A 24,570-nucleotide genomic window follows, 5' to 3' on the forward strand; every position below is an offset into this window, starting at 1 on the left:
AACAGGCTGCCTAAGTGTTATCGTGAAGCTCATCAGCCGGGACTCAGACAATGTGCAGAGAGCAGCAGCCGATAGCCTCCCATATGCCAGCGCCTCCTCTGGGCCTCTGACAAGATAAGAGCCACCAATTATTCACCCTAATCGATCAGGTATATCAGCACTGACCCGAAGGCTGTCGGTCAAAGGCTCTGGCCCGAGCTGTAGACTGTCATGCTGGAGAACTGGACAATTCATTTATAAATCGCTTTGGATAAAAGCATCTGCTAAATGACTAAATATGTAATGCAAATGTGGCTGAGTTTGTGTTACAGTTATAATATTGTTGTGTTATACTTATAATATGTGACCCTGGATCACAAAACCAGTCTTAAGTAGCACGGGTATATTCGTAGCAATATCCAAAAATGCATTGTATGGGTCAAAATGATAATTTTTTCTTTTATGCCAAATATCATTAGGATATTAAGTAAAGATCATGTTCCATGAAGATATTTTGTAAATTTCCTACCGTAAATATATCAAAACTAAATTTTTGATTAGCAATATGCATTGCTATGGACTATGGGCAACTTAAAAGGCAATTTTCTCAATATTTAGATTTTTTTGCACCCTCAGATTCCACATTTTCAAATAGCTGTATATCAGCCAAATATTGTCCTATCCTTTTTTGAAAAATAATAATAATAAACCTCCTTACGACTGGTTTTGTGGTTCAGGGTCACATATTAGACCAACTGTGTCTAATGCTCACCAAGGCTGCATTTATTTAAAAAAATAAAAACAAATAAATATCAAAAATAGTGAGAACTGGAGAATTTAAAGTATGACCTATTAACAAGCCATAAAATAAATAAATAAATAAATAAAAACCTGCCTTTCTAAACTTCTTATATGCTGCTTATTAGTAGTTAGTGAGGTAGTTGTTAAGTTTAGGTATTGTGTCCCTATACTAAAATGTTGTCAAATAATAATAATAATAATAATAATAATAATAAAATAACAGCAGTATTAACAGCAGTATTAATAGCAGTAATAAATAGTAGTAATAATGTGAAATATTATTACAATTTAAAACAATTATTGTCTATTTTAATAGGTTTTAAAATGTAATTTATTATTGTGATGCAAATCAGAATTTTCTGCATCGGTGTCACATGAACCTTCAGAAATCCTTCTAATATGCTGATTTGCTGCTTAAGAAATTTTTTCATTTACACCATATTGTTATTCTGTTCTATGGTTACTATATTTCTCAAGCAATGTGTTTACCTTACTGTAGTGATATGTGATGCATTACTTTGAAAAGATCAGTACTTTTTAAAGAAATAAAAGTGCATTAAACTGATCAAAAGTGACAGTAAATACATTTATAATGCGATGGAATATTTCTGTTGCAAATATTCTGTTTCTTTTGAACATTCTATTCAGAGAATCCTAAAAAAAAGTACCGTTTGCATACAAATATTAATCAGCACAACTGTTTTCAACACTGATAATAACAGGAAATGTTTTACCAGTTACTTTAGATTATGTAACTCAATAACCCCAGAACTCTCAGTTATTTCCTCATACTTCATAATCATTGCATGGAACTGTACGGTCATGCGATCACTAATTTCCTCCTCATTTTTTAGGACGTTTGCATGTTGCATCTTTTTCTTCCCTTTAGGGAACTCCACTCTAATACAGTCAGTGTGACGTGCAGAGCAGCAGTTTGTTTTGGAGGCATGCAGCTTTGCGTTCTGTAAAATCCCATTTTACACTACAGGCCTCTTGCTCTAATCAATAAGCCTTCGGGGTCCGCTTTATCAGTGTGTTTGGTATTCCGACGCTATGCTCTTTTCACATGACTGACTCCATGCATAATCGACTACTGGTAAAACACAGTCACTGAGTATGTGTTTGTGCAGCTTTTATTTTTTTATTTTGGCACCCTTCATCCCTGTCCAAGAGGCTTGCGGATATGAATGAAAAGAAGCAATTAAATTTTACTAGGAGGCACAAAGCACAAGGGCGTGCATTACATTTGTATGCGTGTGCGTTCACCCTTCAAATAAAAATTGTGTGCGTGCGGGTGTGTTTTTATTCTGCATGTACACAAAAAAGATGACTGTCACTCCACCTTTTGGTTATTAATAAACCTACTACAATACACATATGGCATCTTTTACACGCTAATAAATCATTGTTAAACAAAAGTGTCTGATGTCTAAAAACACAGTCGAGATTAAATATCAAACATTATCATTGTTAAAATGTTTATCCTAGTCTTATAAAATAACGATCTGATCTTGATCAGTCAGATGATTTTGACTATGTGTGATTATGTCGATTTTGTGTACAGTGGTAATGACATTAGTAACTTTTTGGAAAAAAGCCCCACGGCCCTATAAAGAATAAATGGTTTGGAGAATAGATGGATGGATTGTTCCTGAATTACACTTGATCATAAGGTTACTTGATATTTATATACATATGAGGCTGCCTGGAAAATGCCCTCATGGATTACAATTCTCAATTACTAGCTTGGTTTGGACAGGTGTAATTAAAATGTGTAATTAATTATATTTCTGAACTAACAAGTGCTGTCATTCTCATTTCCATGATATCCAAATAGAAATATCTTTTGGAACAACTCTATATTTAAATTATACTATACTAATGTTTTAAAGTTCTAAAGTTCAAAGTCTTTATAATCTGATAAAACTATAAAATCTAAAAACTATAAACATCTCATAAAACTTATCCAACACGTTTCATCTTTTAGTGGGTTCATCAGTGAATAACAAAGTCAATATTTAATCTAAATTTAAAGCTATTTGTAAAGATGACATTAAACAGGATTCAATCACATTTAATTGTTGATATATGACATATACATATTGAAATGCAATAGTATCCACCTACTTTTTCAGCAGTATTTACAGGAGTATTTAAATAATAATAATAATAATAATAATAATAATAATAATAATAATATACTTTATTTATAACAATAAATGCTTTAATTTAGCAAGGATGTATATATTTAGAAAGTGTATATATTTTATTCCCATGATGGCAAAGCTAAATTTCCAGCAACCCTGAATGCAGTTTTTTGGGTAAGAATTTGGGTAATAACTTTGCTTTTACTTCCTTTTTCAGTTAGAGATGCAAATAACTTACCATTGCCTGTTGCGTAAGAGGCAACGGAGGCTGAGCCTCCTGTAAAATGAACATAATTAAAATTATCATGAATAAACTACTTATTAATGCATGCAATGCAATTAATGTATAAAATACATGTTATATTTTCTCTTTCATGCGATAATGAATCCAGGTTTTAATCACTGCACAAATGCCAGAGGAAGTTCTGAATAGTAAACTAACCACTTAGAATTACTATTCAAATGATGAAATATAATTTCCATCTACAATGCTTGCACAACAGAGAGAATAAATTAAATTTGCACAATGTGCACAAAAAAAAACTATCATCATTACAGGTAGAAAAGTATCAGTATCACGAGTGTGTCATTAAGCCTGCTTGTGATTAATGCAACAAGTGAAGAGAAACTAAAAAATGTTCCACTAAAAATGGAAAATATATAAATAAACTAAATATAAACTAAATATAAAAGGGAAAAAACATAAAAGAAATAAAAAAGCACTCTGTACAGATTACTTGATACTTGATATTTATATACATATGAGGCTGCCTGGAAAATGCCCTCATGGACCGCCACTAGAAATAACAAGCCCTTTCAGAAGCCAAGCCAGCACAAAGGTCATGTATGTTCAGAGCCGCTGTCGCAATGTGATGGAAAACTGCTCGGTATATCAAATCAAAGTCTTTTCTTCAGGCCTGCACAGGCGAATTTCCAAGGTGCCCTTGGAGATCGAGTAATCAGCGCGAGAGACTCCAGAAGGAACGGCTTCACTCCGAAAGCAGCAGGCGCAAATTATACATCCGCCGTCTCCCTGCCGTATTCACACATCTGCCGGGATTACACACACAGCTCTCCGTAGCGTCTCACAGACGGTCGGATGACCTCCGCTCTCCGTCTGGATTATGTGACGCTCGGGCCTGGTGAGAGCACTTGAACACAGACACATACGGACAAACCTGAAAAAACTCGCCTTTACTCAGCTGTTGGGTTTCAGAGATGCTGGCGGGTATCCCCTGATGGGAAAAATCTGCTGCAGTGTCCTTCACATATAGTGATTTGGACTGCATTTGAAACTATAAAATGTCATAAAAATTATCTAACACGCCTCATCTTTTAAACATTTAATAATGAATTCAGTGGGTTCATTAGCGGGTAACCGTTAAAGTCAATATATCATCTAAATCTGAAGCTATTCATAAAGATGACATTAAACAGTATTCGCATCACATTTAATTGTTGACATATATCGAAACGCAATAGTATCCACCCACGTTTTCAGCAGTATTTAATATCTTGGTTCCGGGAGCATTTAATATCTTTTATGAAATGCCAAAAAAAAAAAAAAAAAAAAAAGTGATTTCACAAAGCATTGCAAATTACAGAAATGAATCAGAAAACAATGCTTTTATTCAGGAAGGATGTTGTAAATGTAATTTATTCCTGTAATGGCAAAGCTGAATTTTCAGCAACCATGAATACAGTATATTGTTTAATATTTTTTCCTTAAAACCATGATACATGTAAGATTAAAAAATAATAACACTTTTAAATTTATATTTAAAATAAATGTTGTTCTTTCGAACTTTCAATGCATTAAAGTATCCCGAAACAAATGTATTATGGTTTTAACAAAAAAAAAAAAAAAAAAAAAATATATATATATATATATATATATAAATAAGAATAAATTACATTTTAACATATATTCAAATAGAAAACAATTATTTTAAATTGTAATAATATTTCACAATATATAATAATTTTTGTATCAAATAAACGCAGTCTGTATGTTATTTTCTCAAAAAAAGTTGTTTCATGGGCAAATGGGCATATAAAACACACTGATGAATCATCCTGAATAAGATCAGGGACATTTATTAAGAAAGTAAATGGGGTCAGTTTGGATTTCATGTTGACTCTAGTAAAAAAAAAAAATGTTTTGAGAATGCAAACGTTTGATTCTGAAAGCTTAAACTCCCCTTTCACAAACACTGCTGCCGTATATATATCGCATTAGTCTGTCTCCCAAAAAAGACAAAAAGCAGGAAGTGTAGCCGCCACACACAGACTCTGCGTCTGCTCACGCACAGCGCGCACCAAAAGCGTAAGTGACAGCAGCGTCTCGCCTACCTGAATGGATGCAACACTTCCCCACCTCTCAACTCACCGGCTGTCACCCGAAGCTCTCCTATCAAACGCACACAATCTCGCTCTCTTGTACCTGCGCCTTTTGTGTGGGCCTGCTCCTGCTGCGCGTCTCACAAAGCTCCTTTGATGCTTTGATGAATGTCTGCATGCAAGTGTGTGAAGAGGGTTGTGTGAGTGTCTAGGTGTGTTCTTGTAGAGAGTGACGAGAAGAAAAGATGAATTAAATTTTCATCTTCCTCGCTGTCAGGTGATGTCAGGGCAATGGATGGAGGCCGATGCGCGGAGCATATTTGCTTGCGTGAATAGGTTAGCGTGAGATGTGTCTGTTTGTGTGGGAGGTGCTGTCTGTGTGAGGCTGTACAGAAATGAGGACGCATAGGCCACTGTGAACTAAATAAAGTATTTTAGTGTGAATACCTAAAAATAATGGTTCCTTATTGGCATCCATGGAACCTTTACATCACACATAATAAAAAAGGCTCTTTAGATTAACAAAATGTTCTTCACATGAAGAAACAATGGCTTTTTTAAGACCTGTTCACTGAAAAGTCTTTTGAGGAACCCATTTTAACGGTTCTCTATGGTATCGCTGTGAAACCCACCTTTTAGATTATTAAAAATGTTCTTCATATTTAAGACGGTTCTTCACTCTTAGAAGTAAATGTTCAAAAAGTGGGTTTTTCACAGTTATTTCACAGTTAACCACTGATGACCTTTTTTTTAAGAGTGTTCTGTGGTATTGCTATGAAAATCCCCTTTTGAAAACTTCATCTGTAAAATATTAGTCTACACACTTGAAAATCTTTTACGCATTGATGGTTCCATCCATGGAACCTTTACATCACACTTAAGTTTCTTTTTTGAAACCTTTCAATGGAAAGGTTTCATAATGATTTGTTATTTTTAAGAGTGCTCGCTGTAAAAACCCCTTTTTAGAGACTTTATTGTTAAAATATTAGTCTACACTCTTAAAAATCAAGGTTCTTTTTTGGCATTGATGGTTCCGTAAAGAACCTTTAACATTAATGGAACATTTACATCACACACTGAAAGGTTCTTTATAAGGAAAAAGGCTCTTTAGATTATTAAAATGTTCTTCACATGAAGAAAAAAATGGCTCTTTTAAGCGTTGTTCACTGAAGGTTCTTCACTCTTAGAAATACATGTTCAAGTCAGCGCCAATAGCCTTGTGGTTAGTGCGCTGACATATAGCACAACTGTGCTTGCGGTGACCCGAGTTCGAATCCCATCTCGAGGTCCTTTGCTGATCCTGCTCCCCTCTCTCCGCCCAGTACATTCCTGTCATATCGCTACTGTCCTGTCCATTTAAAAAGCCCAACAATACAACATTTTTACAGTGATGGCGTTGAAAAAAAAAATAAAAAAATTGGTCCCTTAAAGAACCTTTCAGTGAACAGTTCTTAAAAAAACATTTTTTCTAAGTGTAAAGAATATGTTATTAATTAAAGGTCCCCTTTTTCCACTATAAAGATCCTTTTGTTCAATGGAAAGTTTTTATGGATGTTAAAGATTCTTCATGGAAACATTGATGTTAATAAAGGACCTTTATTTTTAAGAGTGCGCTATGCTGTGAAAACCCCTTTTTAGAGACGTTATCTTTAAAATATTAGACTTCACTCTTAAAAATTAAGATTGCTTTCTGGCATTGATGATTTCATCCATGGAACCTTGACATCGCACTCAAGGATCTTTATAATGAAGAAAGGCTCTTTAGATTATTAAAATGTTCTTCACATGAGGAAAAAAAATGGCTTTTTTTTTTTTTTTTTACAGAAGGTTTTTTTTTTTTCACTCGTAAAAAAAAAAATTTAAAAAGTGGGGTTTTCACAATGATGCCATTCAAGAAACAATTTTTGGGTTCCTCAAAAAACCTTTCAATGAACAGTTCTTAAAATAACCATTATTTTCTTAGTGTGAAAAACCTTTTATTAATCAAAAGCCAATTTAAAGACCCTTTTTTATTTCAGTGGAAAAGTTTTATGGATGATAAAGGAACCATTGATTCCAAAAATGAACCTTTATTTTTATGGTATCAATGTGAAAACCCCCCTTTTGGAGACTTAATATTTAAAGTCTACACGCTTAAAAAACAAGATTATTTTTTGGCATTGATGGTTCCAATGGTTCCATCCATGGAACTTTCCACTGCACAGAAGGTTCTTTTTAATGATTCCTTAGGTCATTGAATTGTTTCTTGGAACAGTTCACTGAAAGGATCTCTTGGGAACCCAAAATGTTTCTTCAGTGGCATCGCTGTGAAACCCCCCCTTCTAGAGATTTATCTTTAAGAGTGTGTGTAGTGCCCATTAAACCATTTCTGTGGGTCTGTTGAGTGATCAGGGTAGCAGCTGCGTCCTCCGTTGGGTCACAGTCAACATTCCCTTCCTTCTTAAATCCCACTCAACCCTTCTCAGCACATGCTGGACCATAGGACCAAAGGCAGTTTGTCTGGTGAAGCATCTTGCATCTTGGCAAAGCAAAATGCAGTACATTTATGATAGGGACAGTCTCTCTTGGCTTGCATGGATAAGTCTATCCAACTGGCATTCATTCTTGTATGACTTGTGACAAATCATACAAATTTAAGCAAACAACATCTTAAATTTTGGTCTGTTCCTCAAACAAATCTATCATATGACTTCAGAATATAGCACATGAGTCATGTGGGATAATTTTATGATTCCATGCTGCTTCTTGTATTCTTTCTGACTGCAGTGAATCAGTTTATTGTATGCTTTCACAGAATGAATGTTCTTAAAAATATGTTCTTTTGTGTTTCACTGAGGAAAGAAGTCAGCTTTGGAACAATACAGGGATAAATAATTGATGACTTAAAAGGATAGTTCACCCAAAAATACAAATTCTGTCCTTTACTTTTGCTCATTTTGTTCCAAACCCACTTTCGTACTTGTTGGAAAAACACAGATGAATATATTTTAATGGAGTCCATTCTAACTAACCTTTATATTTTTATTTGAATCAATATGTCTTGCTTTATATGATGAATATTAATTTAGGCTTTTATTCACATACAAACATTAATCAGTGCACATCAAATATGGTAAACATAAGCGCAAACAAGCTTGAAAGAAGAATAATTAAATTACTTTTACAATGTATTTATGAACTTTTTTGAAGCAACAAAGTTTTGGTTGCATGGACTTTCAAAGCCGGGACAGAAATTTCCTGCTTTATTAAAAAAAAAAAAAAATCTTCATTTGAGTTTTGAAGATGTATGAAAGTCTCATGGTTTTGGAATGAAAAGAGGGTGAGTAAATCTTTAACTATCCCTTATAAAGCTTCTCTTTCACAGAAGTCAGTGAGATGAAAGGAAAAGAAAAAGACCCCATTATTCTCATATTTGCTTCTATAGAGTTTCTGAAAAGATCTCAACAATCTCAATCTGTGCTCAAATTGAAAGATAGAGATTTCAATATGAACTCCAACATTTTTCATACAAATCTGCACCATGCCATCCACATTCATTTGACAGTTCTATATTTGGTCAACAGTTTCATTCATGTAATGCCTACTGAGCAAAGCAGTAAAATTTGGGACAAAGTTGACACTTGAAACTGAGAACTCCATGAAGTCTCTTGAGAAAGAGCAACCTCAGAGCAATAAAACCTCCTCTAGTTTCAGTTAGCAGCCCAAACCACTACAGCAAACCACAATCCACACCATTTCTAAACTTAAGACATTACAAACTGACTGATCGTTTCAAGCCAGTCATAAATTTAAACACGACCGGTGGGTATAATCATATCACCGGGCCTTTTCCACACTAAAAATTCCCTCTATATCTGGAAGTGTGCAGAAAATGCAACGGCTAAAGACAGCTTGACTTATCTGCCTCATCGGCGTACACCTTACCTCAGCTCTTTAGTGCTCCGGCACCCAAACCAAAAGCCACATAAAAAAGCACTGGGCTTTAATGGAATCTCTAATATCTGCTGTTCAAGGCTGGGGCCTATTTACTCATTCTGCACAGTGGAGATTAAGTGTGTTTTCCATCAACTACAATAAAATAGGCAGCGGGGACGTAATTAGGGCCGTTTAAGACAGAGCGCATGCGAGTCTGCCAGAGACTGGGAGTGACGGCATTATCTTATGAAGATAAACGAGTCGGCTCTGGTAATAGGCAAATTAATTATTGCATGGCTTCTAATAGCACTGCGCTCTGATTCCCTGCTGCAGGATGTCTTTTGTTTTCATTATTGTGCAGGACAAGGGGAGGGGAAGGAGGGCGCATCTCTTCTCCGAGAGGCGGGGGACTGGCGGAGAGGAAGAGAGACGTCTAACCGTGTGTATGCCTCCATATCTACAACACTTGATCTCAAATGTTTTATCACGGCTTCCTGTGCTGATGATCCGTGAGTGGTATTGATTGGCCGATTCCCTTGTGGTTGTCTAATTTCACTCTCTTAGTCTGTGTGTGTGTGCTGGGTTTATGCCCACAAAGGTTTATGGAAGCAGAGTCCAAATTTCGTAGATGTTTCTACCGGCATTAAAGGAATTCTGAATGGGTATGAAAATTCTGTCATCATTTTCTCGCCCGAATGTCGTTACAAACCCGACTTTCTATTCTTCCGTGGAACACAAAAGCTAGTAGTTCTTTTCCATGCAATTACAATGAATGAAGCTTTCAAGGTTTTAAAAAAGAACGGAAAAGCACCATAAAGGTACCGTACAAGTAGTTCACATGACTAGTGGGCTATTTGCCAAGACTCCAGAAGCCACACAACAGCTTTGTGTGAGACACAGACTGAAATTTACGCAATTAGACGCCTTAGCTAGAGGAGATGAGAACATTAAGAGTTAAGAAAGAGACTTAAGTCTCCATGTGCTCTTCTTTTAATCTTTTTAAAAAAAGGAAAGAAATAAAATAATTTTCTATCCTGATTTTTCTGTCTACTGGTTACAATGTTATGCTATGTAATATACTATAATATACTATGATATGTATGAACTCCTAACCAGGGGTATGGGTATATTTCAGAGTTTGCTATTATAAAATACATAAAACAAAAATGTGCTTTTTTAAAAAAAATGCAAGTAATTAAATAATATTTACAGTGGATCGAGGAGTGTTTAAAGAAAAAAAGAGAAAATTTAATACACACTTTCCAGGTATTTACTGTTTGTATTTATATTGGTTCTGTATATTATGTAAACAATAATATCATGTGTTGTAACCATTAAGTAACAATTAATTGACATTCATAGAATTAAACTACTTGGCACAAGCTGATTCATGTTGCATATGCAGCCAATGAGCCTGCTGCTTTATATTTAAATGGCTGGTTAGCATTCACTGGAGTAGTGGTTCTCCTTGGGACCCACTGCTCTGCACATTTTGTATATGTCTCTTATCTGACACACTCAGTTCAGTTCATGGATCTCCCTCCTAATGAGCTGATGATCTGAATCAGGTGTGTTAAATAAGGGAGACAAAATATGCAGAGCAGTGGGTCCCGAGGACTTGATTTGAGAACCACTGCACTACAGCATTCTACAGTGCACTTTTAGAGTTCCTCTGAAACCCTCCACCTCCCCACCTGTATAGATCTGCTACACGTTATTATGGAGTTTTACTAAACAGGCCAAAACAGCACCGATATGAGGGGAAATTTCTGCCAGTGATTTACCAACAATGTGTGAATTAAAGAACACAGATGCAACTTTTCATTTACATATTGACCAACGCAACATACCAAGCACAGCGTAAATTAGCATAGTCGCAAATAAAGAATAAAGAAATAAAGAAGCCAAATTACACTGAAAATAACTGGAGGCCAAAAAAATAAGGTTTGCTAGAAGTTTTGATAGACCTGGTATTGCGTGACTCCTCCTAGTTGAGAGTTGCAAGTCATCTTTTATTTCATGAATCAAATTAAAAATAACATGGCTTGGCAAACGATATGTTCGTATAATATGTTCTTCTGGCATTCCAAATAAATGAATACGCATGGAAAAAATCCTCTCACTTCTACCACATGCTCTCTGTTCTCTGCAGTGCCTCCAATGAGAATTGCAGCCATTTCAAGCGCAAAATAGTTTGACATGCTTTTTTTGGGAGTTAAATAATGGTGCAAATGCCAGTAATATGACAAGCGCAAACGTTAGCAAAACGTGTTGCATAATTCATTTGAATACTCTCCTCCTGTAAATTTTACGTCTGAAAGGGAAACTCCCACAAATGCATATTCAATAAGGTCTGGCGCAAAAATAATTGTCAACGCCTTTTCAGCACTAATCCTTCACTGCGCATCTTTAGCAGGGTTGGGCATGTTACTTTTTAAAAAAGTAATTAGCTACTAGTTACTTCTTACAAATAGTAACTGAGTTAATTAACTGAGTTACATTATTATAAAAGTAACTAATTACCAGGGAAAGTAATTTTTGTGTTACTTATTGTTTTGGTTTTAGGACAACTTTGATGAAAGGTTTTCATCCACTTTAAATGTTGACTACTATACATATATAAAGTTTAATGGCACAGTTTTAAGTATCTGAAAGTCAGTCAAGCATTATAATATTACATTATGACAATTTAGGTAACAAAACTACTATAAATTCTACTACTACTAATAACAATATAAAACGCAATAAAGATTAATGAGCTGCTGGGTTCATAAACATTAATCACGTTGTCTGCGTTCGCTCTGATTTGCTGAAATCAAAACAGGGATGATAATAGGTGAGCACCAGCCAATGAGATTGCCTTTTCTGCATTAGTTCCGCCTACTACCGGAGAAACCGGCAGTTCTTAAAAGACAGCAAATAATATCGTTTACATGAAGCGCGTCAGTTCCGCATGGTACGCAAGTCTCTTTCGTTCTGTATCTTTGTGTGTGTGAGACAAAGCGACAGCTAGTAGTGTTCTTTAACACTACAGTTTACGGTTCATGAAATACAGGTACACTGTAAAAAACAATTTGTTGAGTCAACTTAAAATAATTTGTAACCTGGCTGCCTTAAAATTTTAAGTTCAGTCAACTCAAAAAAAGTTTATTCAACTTGAAATGTTAAATTATACTAAGTGACAACTTAGATATTTGAGTTGAATCAACTTAAAATTTTAAGCCAGCTGGGTTACTTGCCTATCTGTTAAGTTTAGCAAACACAAATATCTAAGTTGTTACTTAGTACAACTTAACATTTCAAGTTGACTAAACTTATTTTAGTTGATTGAACTTAAAATTTTAAGGCAGCAGGGTAACAAATTATTTTAAGCTGACTCAACAAATTGTGTTTTACAGTGTACGCTGCACATCCATTCAGATGACCTGAAAAATAAAATTATAATAAATTATAGTAATGCTGCATTTTATTGTCAGTAAAATGGAAAACAATAATTTGTTTGATTACACCTTACTGAAAAATAACGCTGTTTATTTATAACGCTGTTATTCCCATCACTGGTCTTTAGTAAAACCTGACAGTACAAATTTAACGCCAAAAGACAGTTTGCGCTGGCGCAAGCTGTTAGTAAACCTGGCCCTATATATGCTATTCGTGCAGCAGCAGCATGTCTTAAATACTAGTCTAATTTTGATGTAAAAAGACAACGTTACAACACACTACTAAATATTTTTTCATTGCACAATTAAACTTAGGTGAAATGTAACTATTTTAAAACACTAATTATAATGACTGGAATGAAATGGCAGATTGATTGAATTGCATCAAAAGGCTCATGTTTTACCTGCTCTTTAGACATACATAACAATGTTGACATTTACATTAAAAGAAAGAGAGCATTACGTGAACAAATGTCTTTACATTTACGCATTTGGCAGATGCTTTAATCCAAAGTAATTTACACCCAACTCAAGGTATTTTATCAGTTCTTGCTTTCCCTGCGAATTGAACCTATGACTTTGGTGTTGCTAATGTTATGCGCAACTGTCTGAGCTACAGGTAAGCCTGATAAGTTAAACACCAGCTAGTGGTTACTAGGAATCTGGTGTAGACTTCATGTTCCAAATTAAGCAAGACCTTACAAACAGCTGATGCAACCCAACTCTGCAGTGTTGAAATAATACAGAAATCTGCCCTATGTTTTATAGACTAACAATCTTACATGCTGTGTGTAACAGGTGTTTCTGCTGAAGCAGTCCTCTGATGCTTGTCTCTGTAAATTATTGTACATTTGTTAAACGCTCCACCTGGTTTCATTTATAAATACATTTGCCGTTAGGTCTTTCTCTGAGAAACTTTCTTTGTGATTGGCCCAGAACTGTCAAAACATGAGAACGACAAACAAGCTCAGGTGTCTCATTAAAGCAACTTGATGAGACTTTCATATCATAGCTTTTATTTTATTTATTTATTTTTTTTAATGTCTATCATATTTGATACATCACATTTTTATGGCTCATATTGTACGATATGATTAAATATGGAGCTTAAACTCAAAAGAAACACCTCTATTTTATTCAGAGTAAATGTGAGTAAATACATGCAATTTGGTGCAGTAGCTAACGTTTATATGGCTAAAAGGTAAGACGAAATTCTGAGACCTTTATAGCAGTATAACAGTCATACTTGCATAAAATCCATATAAATATCAGTTGTCATTCTATATCTTTGTAAGATGATATTTAAATGCTTCTTTCTATGATCAAATCTCTGTAGTTTACTCTGTAGCTGTATGGTTTGGATAAAGCGATGAAAAAAGGGGACAACGACAGAGTATATCATACTGTATCTTAATATACTGATGACATATTGTAATTGCAGTGATGACTGTCTGGACTCACTGATACGGACTGATGTTCAGGTGTCCGTGGCGGCTCTACGGCCATCAGGAGTGACAGCCGGAGAGGGAAGACTTGAGGTGGCCGGCAGGCGTAAAGCAGAGGGCTGTGGTGGTGGTGTTGCGAGCGCTCATCATGTCCTAATGAACCCTAATTAACCTTCATTAGCCGCGAGGTGATCCGGAACGCCGCTGCACCTCTCCCCTGTGTGCGTGTTATTGTTTATTATCACCAGAGTAATGAGAAGACTCACACACCAACCGCTGCGCCTCACCTCACCTCAGCGCAGGCAGGGCCGTCAGTGTGTATGGGAGTGCTTTTAGGTGGAGGACAGTTGAAACGATTTTAGCCTTTAAATGGTTACGTAGGTGCTGGAATCTATAAACTTATTGTAGGAAACAGCTTTATTGAATATGTTCATATCAGAGCCTCACTGCTCACTTTCATCAGACAACCAGAATAAAGGCATTAAATATTTACTATCATACAGATTTTGTTTGAGCTGATATTTGCCGAAATTCAGTTTGATTTGATGATCTGTGTACGATTAATTATTACTTTCAAATATATGCTGAGGACAATTGAGAATAGGTGAAGAATTTTAATTTGGATTAGAAATCATTTGCATATTATGATAATAATTAAGCCATTATAACCGTTAAAAAAAAAAAAAAAAAAAAAAAAAAAAAAAAAAAAAAAAAAAAAAATAATATATATATATATATATATAATAAAATTGTCTGATTTGATAGTGAATCATTCAGACTTATTTATGAACCATTTTTTGTTTTGTTTCGCAAAAAAAAAAAAAAAAAAAGTAAAATTGTGAAATATTTTTACTATTTAAAATCACTGTTTTCTATTTGAATATATTTTAAAATGTAATTTATTCCTGTGATTTCAAAGCTGAATTTTTACCATCATTACTCCAGTCACATGATTCTTCAGAAATCATTCCAATATTCTTATCTGCTGCTCAAAAAGAAAAATTATTATTATTATTATTATTATTATTATGTTGAAAACAGCTGAGTAGAATTTTTTTCAGGTTTTTTTGATGAATAGAAAGTTCAGAAGAACAGCATGTATCTGAAATAGAAATCTTTCGTAACATTATAAATATCTTTATCAACACTTTTGATTTAATTTTAAGCATCTTTGCTAAATTATACTCACTCCAAGCTTTTGAATGGCATATTGTTACAAAAGCTTTTTATTTCAGATAAATGCTGATCTTTGGATCTTTCTATTTATCAAAGAATCCTGAAAAAAATGTACCCATTTTTTTTAAATACTGATACTGAATATAACAATAAAAAAATATTTCTTGAGCAGCAAATCAGCACATTAAAGTGATTTCTGAAGAATCATGTGACACTGAAGACTGGAGTAAAGATGCTGAAAATTTAGCTTTGATCAAAGGAAATTGCATTTTAAAATATATTCAAATAGAAATCAGTTATTTAAAAAACAACAACAACAACAACATTTGACTGGTAGTGTATATATAAAGTTTATAATGAATATTAAGTATACACTACAGTTCAAAAGTTTTGGGTCAGTCAGATTTTTACATTCATACTTTTATTCAATAAGGACACACTGAAGACATCTATAATCATACAAAAGTTTCTACTTTAAATAAATGTTGCGTGAACTTTCTATTCATAAAATAATCCTTAAATATGTATCACAGTTTCCACAGAAAATATTAATCAGCACAACTGTTTTCATTTACAACACTGAAAATTGATATTAATAATGTTTTAGCAGTAAATCAGCATATTAGATCGATTTCTAAAGGATCACGTGACACTGAGAAGTAAAAGCTGATGAAAATTCAGTTTTGAATCAAAGGAATAAATTGCATTTTTAAATATATTCAAACAGAAAGTTTTAAATTTAAATTGTATTTCACAATATTACTGTTTTAACAGTATTCTTAATTAAATAAATGCATCCTTGGTGAGCATAAGAGACTTCTTTCAAAAAATATAACAAATAAATAAATCTTCCCAATCCCAAACTTTTGAATATTAGTGTAAGGAGAAAAATGTACAAATATGCTTTGTCCTAAAAACCTAAAAATGTACCCTGTGTGGCTTCATCAAAGTCAAAAATATTGTTTTATATGACTGAATTATTATGACAACAATGGGTTGTACCAATAAAAGTGAATTTTAAGGGACAGAATCTGGCAGAAATTTCCAAGACCCTTCCATAATTCTTAAGACTTTATTCATTTTCCAATCTTAGACAACACAACCTTAAAATTCCCTGATATTTCTAGCTTTCCATGACCGTTGAAACCTTGTATTATAACCCCATAATCATTAAAGCATTTTTACTTCTGTAATTCACAAAGCTACAAAACTGCATAGTAAGGTCAGACAGTCACAGACACCCATATTCACATGGAGATGAAGTCATATTAATCAACACCAGCTGCTGCAGGTACGGCAGCCAATACCCCAGTTAACGTCCAGTAGTTTTGGTTTCATTAAGCCCTCATTCAGTTCTGAGTTATGGGTCTATCCCATCAGACCCATTTAATTAAAACAATGACACCTGGAGTGAGAAAAAGGCAGGCGGCCAGATCTCTTGGCTGACAGGACAAATCACAAACACACACACATGTGCTGAACACGCTGCCCTTTAGATCCACATATACATGCAGCCGCAAGGACACGCTCATAAAATCTTACTGAACGCAACAGTCTTCCCGAAATAGCAGCGTCTCAGAGTGGCACAGCGCTGGTCGAGGAAAGTGAAACTATAATGTATTGTTAAACACCCAGAGGACATGCAGAAGCAGGCAGACTTCAAAATATAAGGGGGAAACAGCAAAAACTGCCATGAAAGTAAATTCATAGACAATATCTTGGGATTTTAGCAATAGCAGGTCGGAAAATCGCAAATGGCATCACTTCAACATCTCAGCGGTTTCTCCTAGACAGTCATTAGGATTAATAAACAGCAAATGAAGAAAAGTCCCTCGAATTCACAAAATGACCCTGGTAATTTCACACGCATTCTCTAGAGTTTAAAAAGAGATCTTAATGTCTCAAACTACACTCAGATCTGAAATCAAAAGAGATTTTATGAATTAGAACTAAAAATGAGATTTTAAAATGAACATTTCCAATTAGATTACCCGTCTTTATCTGAGCTACAAGATTAAGATTAATAAACAATTTTCTTATTTGTGCCTGTTTTTAATCAACTTTTTAAAGGATTTTTATGAAAAAAAAATGCTCTGAGCAAAAACATTTTCATCTGTAACACACTCCACTTTCTATCCAAATTTGACTAGATAAAAAATTAGTATTAATACATTTTTCAGACAACAGACACTTGTGCAAACACCATGCACACATTTAACAACTCCAGAAAGTATCTGGACACTTAGAGTAAGCCACAAAATATACACATTTTAACATTAAATTTATATAAATATCAAACTTAATACCATTTATTTTTAGAAAATATACACTACCACTCAAATTATTTTTTTGAACAGAGTTTTTGAACAGTAAGATTTTTAACGTTTATAAAGAAGTCTCTGTTGCTCACCAAGCCTGCATTTATTTGGTCCAAATTCAGCAAAAGCAGTAATATTGTGAGCTATTTTTACTATTTAAAGTAACTGCTCTCTATTTAAATATATTTTAAAATGTATTTTATTCCCGTGATCAAATCTACATTTTCAGCATCATTATTTCAGTCATCAGTGTCACATGATCCTTCAGAAATCACTCTAATATGCTGATTTGCTGCTCAAGAAACATTCTTCTTCTTCTTCTTCTTGTCAATATTTAAAACAGTTGAGTACATTTTTACAGGATTCTTTGATGAATAGGAAGATCCAAAGATCAGCATTTATCTGAAATAAAAAGCTTTTGTAACATTATACACTACACCATTCAAAAGCTTGGAGCCAGTATTACTTCTTTGTTGTTGATGCTGCTGCTTTTTGGGAAGTAAATTATAAAAATTAGTACTTTAATTTAGCAAGGATGCTTTAAATTGATCAAAAGTGATAAAGATTTACATTGTTACAAAAGATTTATTTTTCAGATCAATGCTGTTCTTCTGAACTTTCTATTCATCAAAGAAACCTGAAATTCTACTGTTTTCAACATAATAAATAAATAAATAAATAAAAAATATTATTTAATTATTTATTTATTATCTATTTATTTTTTAGCACCAAATCAGAATATTAGAATGATTTCTGAAGGATCATGTGACTGGAGTAATGATGCTAAAATTCAGCTTTGAAATCACAGGAATAAATTACATTTTACAATATTTTTAGAAAACATCTTAAATAGTAAAAATATTTCAAAATGTACTGTTTTTGTTGTACTTTGCATTAAATAAATCCAGGCTTAGTGAGCAGAAGAGACTTTGTTTAGTTCAAAAACTTTTGACTGGTAGTGTAATCAGTACTTTTATTCAGAAAGGATGCATTTCATTGATCAAAAGTTACAGTACAAGGCATTTATAATGTTACACAAGATTTCTGCTTTCGATCAATGCTGTGTGTTTTCATGAACTTTTTATTCTTCAAAGATCCTGAAAAAAATGCATCAAGGTCAGTGGCATCACAGCTGTTTTTTACAGGGTCATGTAACACTGAAGACTAAAGTAATTTTTTTTTAATATCTTGCCAACCCCAAATTTTTTTACATTTAGATTACACTGTGTGCCCGGATTTTGTATCTAATTAAACATTTTAATTACAATTCAACACAATATTTAAGTTTGACTGCATTGCTTATAAAATATAAGTTTGTTGCGATTCTGAGAAAGACTTGTTTGTGTGCTTAACAATAAGTTAATTTGTTGAACTAGTTTTTTCATGTTTTATGGGGAAATGTTTTCAGGATATGAAAAAAATATGTTTTGTTGTATTTTCAAATGAACATCTGGAATTGAATTGAATTAAAATAAAAAGGAAAACTGCATGAATGTTCCTTTATTTCTTTGCTTTTTTTTTCTTAATTTTCTAGGTTAACAAATTGGATAAATAAAACAACTGATATAGATTTAACTTGGAAATTAGTATATTTAGCTTAAATATAATAGGTATAATAATTGCAAATTAAATGATATTACAAAACATTTTAAGTTAAATAAACTGATTTTTTTTTTTAAGTTTACATTACTTAAATTTTTTAGGGCAACCAGTTTCCTCAATTTTTAAAGTAAATTCAACTTATCCGGGTTTAGAGTGTATACTAGATATAAATAGACTCTGAATATTAAAGTCAAATGTTACAGTAGATCTTGTTGACAGTAATGTGGTTATTCTGCTGGACTCCTGTGTGAACTTGAGAAGAAATGACTTCATAAATCCATTAAAAGTCACCAAAACACCAGTTGATTAAAAACCAGTTCACTGTACGCACTTGTTAAAGGAAGGGAAATCAATCTTGCAGCTCATGTTGATCATGATTAATAATCTTTGATAGTTGCTCATCCTGACGGTAGACGAGTTTGACCCAGAAAAGGACACACTGGGAGAAATGATAGATGACAGCAGCGGTTCACTCATTGCGCACTCGTTCACCTCATGCTCAACAATTAAAAGCTTTGTCCCCACCAAGACCCTGAGCTGAGTATTTATAGCGCTCTTCCTCCATGGCCCGGTGTCTTTTCCCTAACATTATCTCCCTGCTTCACACACACACACACACACACACACACACAACAATAACTGTAGATTTGTACCTTGGAATGAAAGGCAACAATCATCTCAAGCAGCAGCAACGCTCTTCTAGGACGGCTGTCTTTCCCAGCCTAATAACATTGTTCAGCAAATCGGAACGGGTGCGTGCTGCCGGGAGAGGGGCGACACAGCACGAGTTTGAAGGAGCAAATTAATTTCTGTGCCGCTGCGTGCCTGTCTGGGAGACGAGTGTGTGTGGGGCGCTCGGGGTGCGTGTGGGGCCGTTCCCTCTCTTTTATCAGGCGGGGCAGGCCGCTGTTCCTCTGCCCCGATTCCCCGACCTCATCATAGCCTCACATTCATCACCGCCGCACGTCCCAGGCTGCTTATCTTCTTCACTCTTTCTTTCACGCTCTTCCCTTCATACTATACCTCATCTATAAATCTATCATGTCATCCTGCCCCTGACCTGGAAATATCAGCGTCCGCCTGCGACGAGATAATTAGAGATTTTTAAGCCTGCTGGGGCGGATGGTGTGGATGCCTGCACGCACATTGGGGATCATTCATGAAACGGGAGCAGAACGGATTTCTGTGTAAATCGTGATGCATTTTTGGGAATAAGCTAAAATTACTGCATTTATATTTTTCAGTTTTGTGAAGTCTGCGGTCAGTAAGATCTCTCAAGTCTCTCATGTTCACCAAGGCTGCATTTATTTGAAAACTGTAATATTGTGAAAAATTATTACAATTTAAAATAAATGTTTTCCATTAAAATGTATTTTAAAATGTAGTTTATATCTGTGATGCAAAGCTGAATTTTCAGCACCATTATTCCAGTCTTCAGTGTCACACAATCCTTCATAAATCATTCTAATATGCTGATTTGCAGCCCAAGAAACATTTTTTATTATTATCAATGCTGAAAACCTGGGGGGCGGGGGTGGTAGGTAAAACCCACACATGGGGTGAAAGTTATTTATTTTTATATTAAATTAATCAATTAAATGAAGTGAATACTCGTTCAAAACAAAGTTTGTACTATTTTCTGCTTATTTTGAAAAGTAAAAGAATTAATTTTTGTTCAATAAATATATTGTCATTAAAATATGTTAATAGAAAAAAAACTTTTTTTGTTTTTAAATACAGAAACAAAATGATTTTAAAAAGTAAAGATTCTGAAAGCATTGAGAGAGATCCCATAATAATTTAATATAGATTTAAAGTAGTAACAACAAATGATATTTCATTAAACAATAATATCACAATTTTTAATATGATGGTTTCATTCTAAACATGGTGATTATCTCTAAAATGGACACCCAACATAATATATGATATTTACCATCTGAATCTAACAATGCCATGTCAACAAATGGAAAAAAATAAGCCATCTATTAATTATGATGTCAATTATTGTTCCTTTTAGCCCCAACAGCAGGGGACATTTTTGCCCCAAATACCGTACTTTTACATATTATTTCATTATTTAAAAACTGTTGCTTTAATTATCTTAAACAAAACTGAAAAAGACATTTGTCTCAAAATATATGCATTCTTTTTAACGATTCTTATTTGCTACTTCAAAAAACATTTTTAAAAACATCAAATATTAGAAGCACAGAATAAACTTTGTGATTGAGTCAAGGATCAGACAAATTTGCACGTGCACCTTGAAAAGTGAATGTTTTAGAAAGTACTATGCCACATTTTTGTGCCATCTATTGGTTTAGAGGAAAATAATATCAAAGGCACCTTTAGCCCCCTTGTAGAAATGATGTTTTTTGAGGAAAACATTTCAGTCGTTTTCTCCATATAGTGGACTTCTATGGTGCCCTGAGTTTGAACTTCCAAAATGCAGTTTAAATTTGGCTTCAAACAATTCCAAATGTGGTTGTAAATGATCCCAGATGAGGAAGAAGGGTCTTGTCTAGTGAAACGATCGACTTATTTTAATGTCAAATGCTCGTCTTGTCTTGCTCTGCCTGAACTCAGATTTTTTCCGGTTCATGACAGTTAGTGTATGTCGAAAAACTCCCATCTCATGTTCTCCCTCAACTTCAAAATCATCCTATATTGCTGTTTTACCTTTTTTGTTAAGGGTGTTTGATCTTCTTTGCATGTTCACTTTGCAAAGACTGTGTCGGTACTTCTGCAGCGATGTAGGATGATTTTAAATTGATTTTTAAAGTTGAGGGACAAAATACGATTGGAGTTTTTCGACATACCCTAACTGTCTTGAGCCAGAATACACAGAGTTCAGGCAGAGCAAGACAAGACGAGCAGTTGAGATTAAAAAGTATTTAAAATGTATTTTTTAAATAAAAATAACAGATCGTTTCGCTAGATCAGGATCGTTTAAAACGACATTTAACTGCATTTTGGAAGTTCAAACTCGGGGCACCATAGAAGTCCATTACATAAAGAAAAATCCTGAAGTGCTTTCCTCATTTCTTCAAACATCATTTCTTACGACTGAAGAAAGAAAGACATGAACATCTTGGATGATACGGGGGTGAGTACATTATCTGTAAATTTTTGTTCTGGAAGTGGACTTCTCCTTTAAAGGTACACGCTTTAGGAAGTCTAACTAGCTAAATCACAATTTTGCATAACTTGTGACTTCAATGCAAAAATTTATGTAAGAATTCATTCAGCTTCCGTCTCATGATTTAAGCCTACGTAAACGTCAAGGTCTACCTGCATACATACATATACGCACACACACTCACACAGCAACCTTTTGAGAGCGATAATTGGCATCTTTTGAAGAGACGCTGTGATATTTAATGACTAATAGCTTAAAGTTAATGATTGTCCAGAGGGGGTCTCCAGCAATTAACATGATTCCCCTCTCTATCAGATGTCTGCTGGTAGAGATCGAGGCTGTTTTGACCTCAGCAGAGGAAATGCTGAGATTACTGGCTCCCCAGAGATGCTACAAGAAGCGTAAAGGTGAAATATTTAAAATATGCAGAGACAGCTCACAAATCTGTTGATTCACCTGAAAAGTGTTACCGCTATTATCAAAACACCCAGCCTGACACAGCAACACTGACTTAACCAATGGCAGGAGTTTGGAGGCGGGGCTATCTGGATTATCTGACCAATAAAAAAAAGGTTCCAAAAGAATCTTTTTCGCAGTGATATCATAGAATTACCATTCTGGTTTTAACATTCTAAAAGATCTTATTTCATAGAACTTCAAAGAAGTTTTGAAGTGAAAATGTTGCATGAAGGTTCTTCATGGAACTATTGTTGCTACAAAAACCTCACTAGTGCTGCAGAAAATATACTTGACATCAACAAAATAGACTATCTTATCTCTTTTTTGTATTACAATATGAGTTCTAGTCTCTATGGATCTGGAGGACTCCATTGACACTGAGGGCTATTTAAGGACGTCTCTTTTATTGCTCATCCTCCACCTCCTAATGAACCCAAACTCACTAATAATGATCCTGGGTGTCCTTCAGACTAGCAAGGGCGGCCAGAACCCCTCACACACACACACATGAACGATAGCCTTTACTGCAGTGCTGGCTAACTCTCAGACTTTTAAGAGCAGGAGCTAAATTACCCACAATGCTTCAACAACTGCAGACAGAAAGCATCGTACCCTTGAAAACTGCAGTTGTAATTGAATATAAAATGAAATGAGCTTTTTATAAAGTTCCAGTATTATGCACAAGAAACAATAAAATATTAATATTATTAATGCCAAGCATGCTAGAGGTACAGCCTCGATGACTTTCAAATATCCTCTTATCCACTCTCATTGTGTGTGTTTTATGGATCAAACAAGCGTGTCTGGCCACATTAACAGCGCTATAGGTTGAAGCACGAATTAGTCAAAAACATGCAAGCGCCACTGCATCAGCCTTGTTATCTCCAGTGGGAAATACAGGCGCATAAACAGCGCCTCAAACCAGAAAACTTCAGCAAAATGGAGGCCTCTAATCCCAAACAGTATTTACGCCCCTGCTGGAGAGACTCAATTAGTGCTGGGCATGCAGGAATCAAGCTGGGACGGAATAAGTTAATTGGGATCAATCAGCTCAGAACTCGACCGGTTCCCCAGGGCCGGCCGCCTTAGGCAAGCAGCATCTGACGCCGATTGCTTGAAAGATTTGTTAACCACCGACCGGGTTGTTGGTGACGCGCCTGAGCGGCTCTGACTCAACACAAACGGGAAAAGCGAGGGAGAATTCAATGTCACCCCTGTTACTAGAGATGTGCAAAGACTCACAGAGAGCTACAGGGGGTAGGATACCTCTTTCAGAAAAATGCATGCAGGGGAACGTCAGGATTTAATGAAATAGTTCCTAAAGTATAGTATACCTAAAAATGAAAATTTTGTCTTTGCTCACTCTTTTTTTTTCTTCAGTGTAACATAAAAGGAGGTTTTATGAAGAATATCCTTGCTGCATCTTGTGAAAAAGAAGTACACTTTGACATACTTTTAAAAAGAAAACTTATTATGGAAATTATATACTTTTATATAATTACATAATTTTCTGACACTTTTTTTGCACTTACGTATTATAGTTTCATATCATTATATAATATTATAAATATACTATAATACATTTAAATTATCTGCAAACAGCTGATGTTTAGAGTGCTTTTTTAATCCACTTATGTAGGACTTAAGTATCTTTTATTTTTATATGCAGTTCCATAATTGATATTTTTTATTTTTAGTCAACTAAAATCTACTATTTTAAAACTATACATTATACTAAATTTACTATTCTATTGAGAACTGTATTTCATGTAATTAAAGAAAAGTAATTACACATGTGTAATGAAAAAG

The 24,570-nt window shown here is 34.5% G+C and overlaps 1 protein-coding gene across 6 annotated transcripts in view; it reads right to left on the minus strand.

Moving 5' to 3' along the window:
* Positions 1-24,570, minus strand: part of LOC127174903 (protein quaking) — a 125,296-nt gene that overhangs the window by 63,507 nt on the left and 37,219 nt on the right. The gene's annotated exons all lie outside the window — the stretch shown is intronic.

Source organism: Labeo rohita, chromosome 13, assembly GCF_022985175.1.
Source record: "Labeo rohita strain BAU-BD-2019 chromosome 13, IGBB_LRoh.1.0, whole genome shotgun sequence".
Taxonomy (NCBI): Eukaryota; Metazoa; Chordata; class Actinopteri; order Cypriniformes; family Cyprinidae; genus Labeo; species Labeo rohita.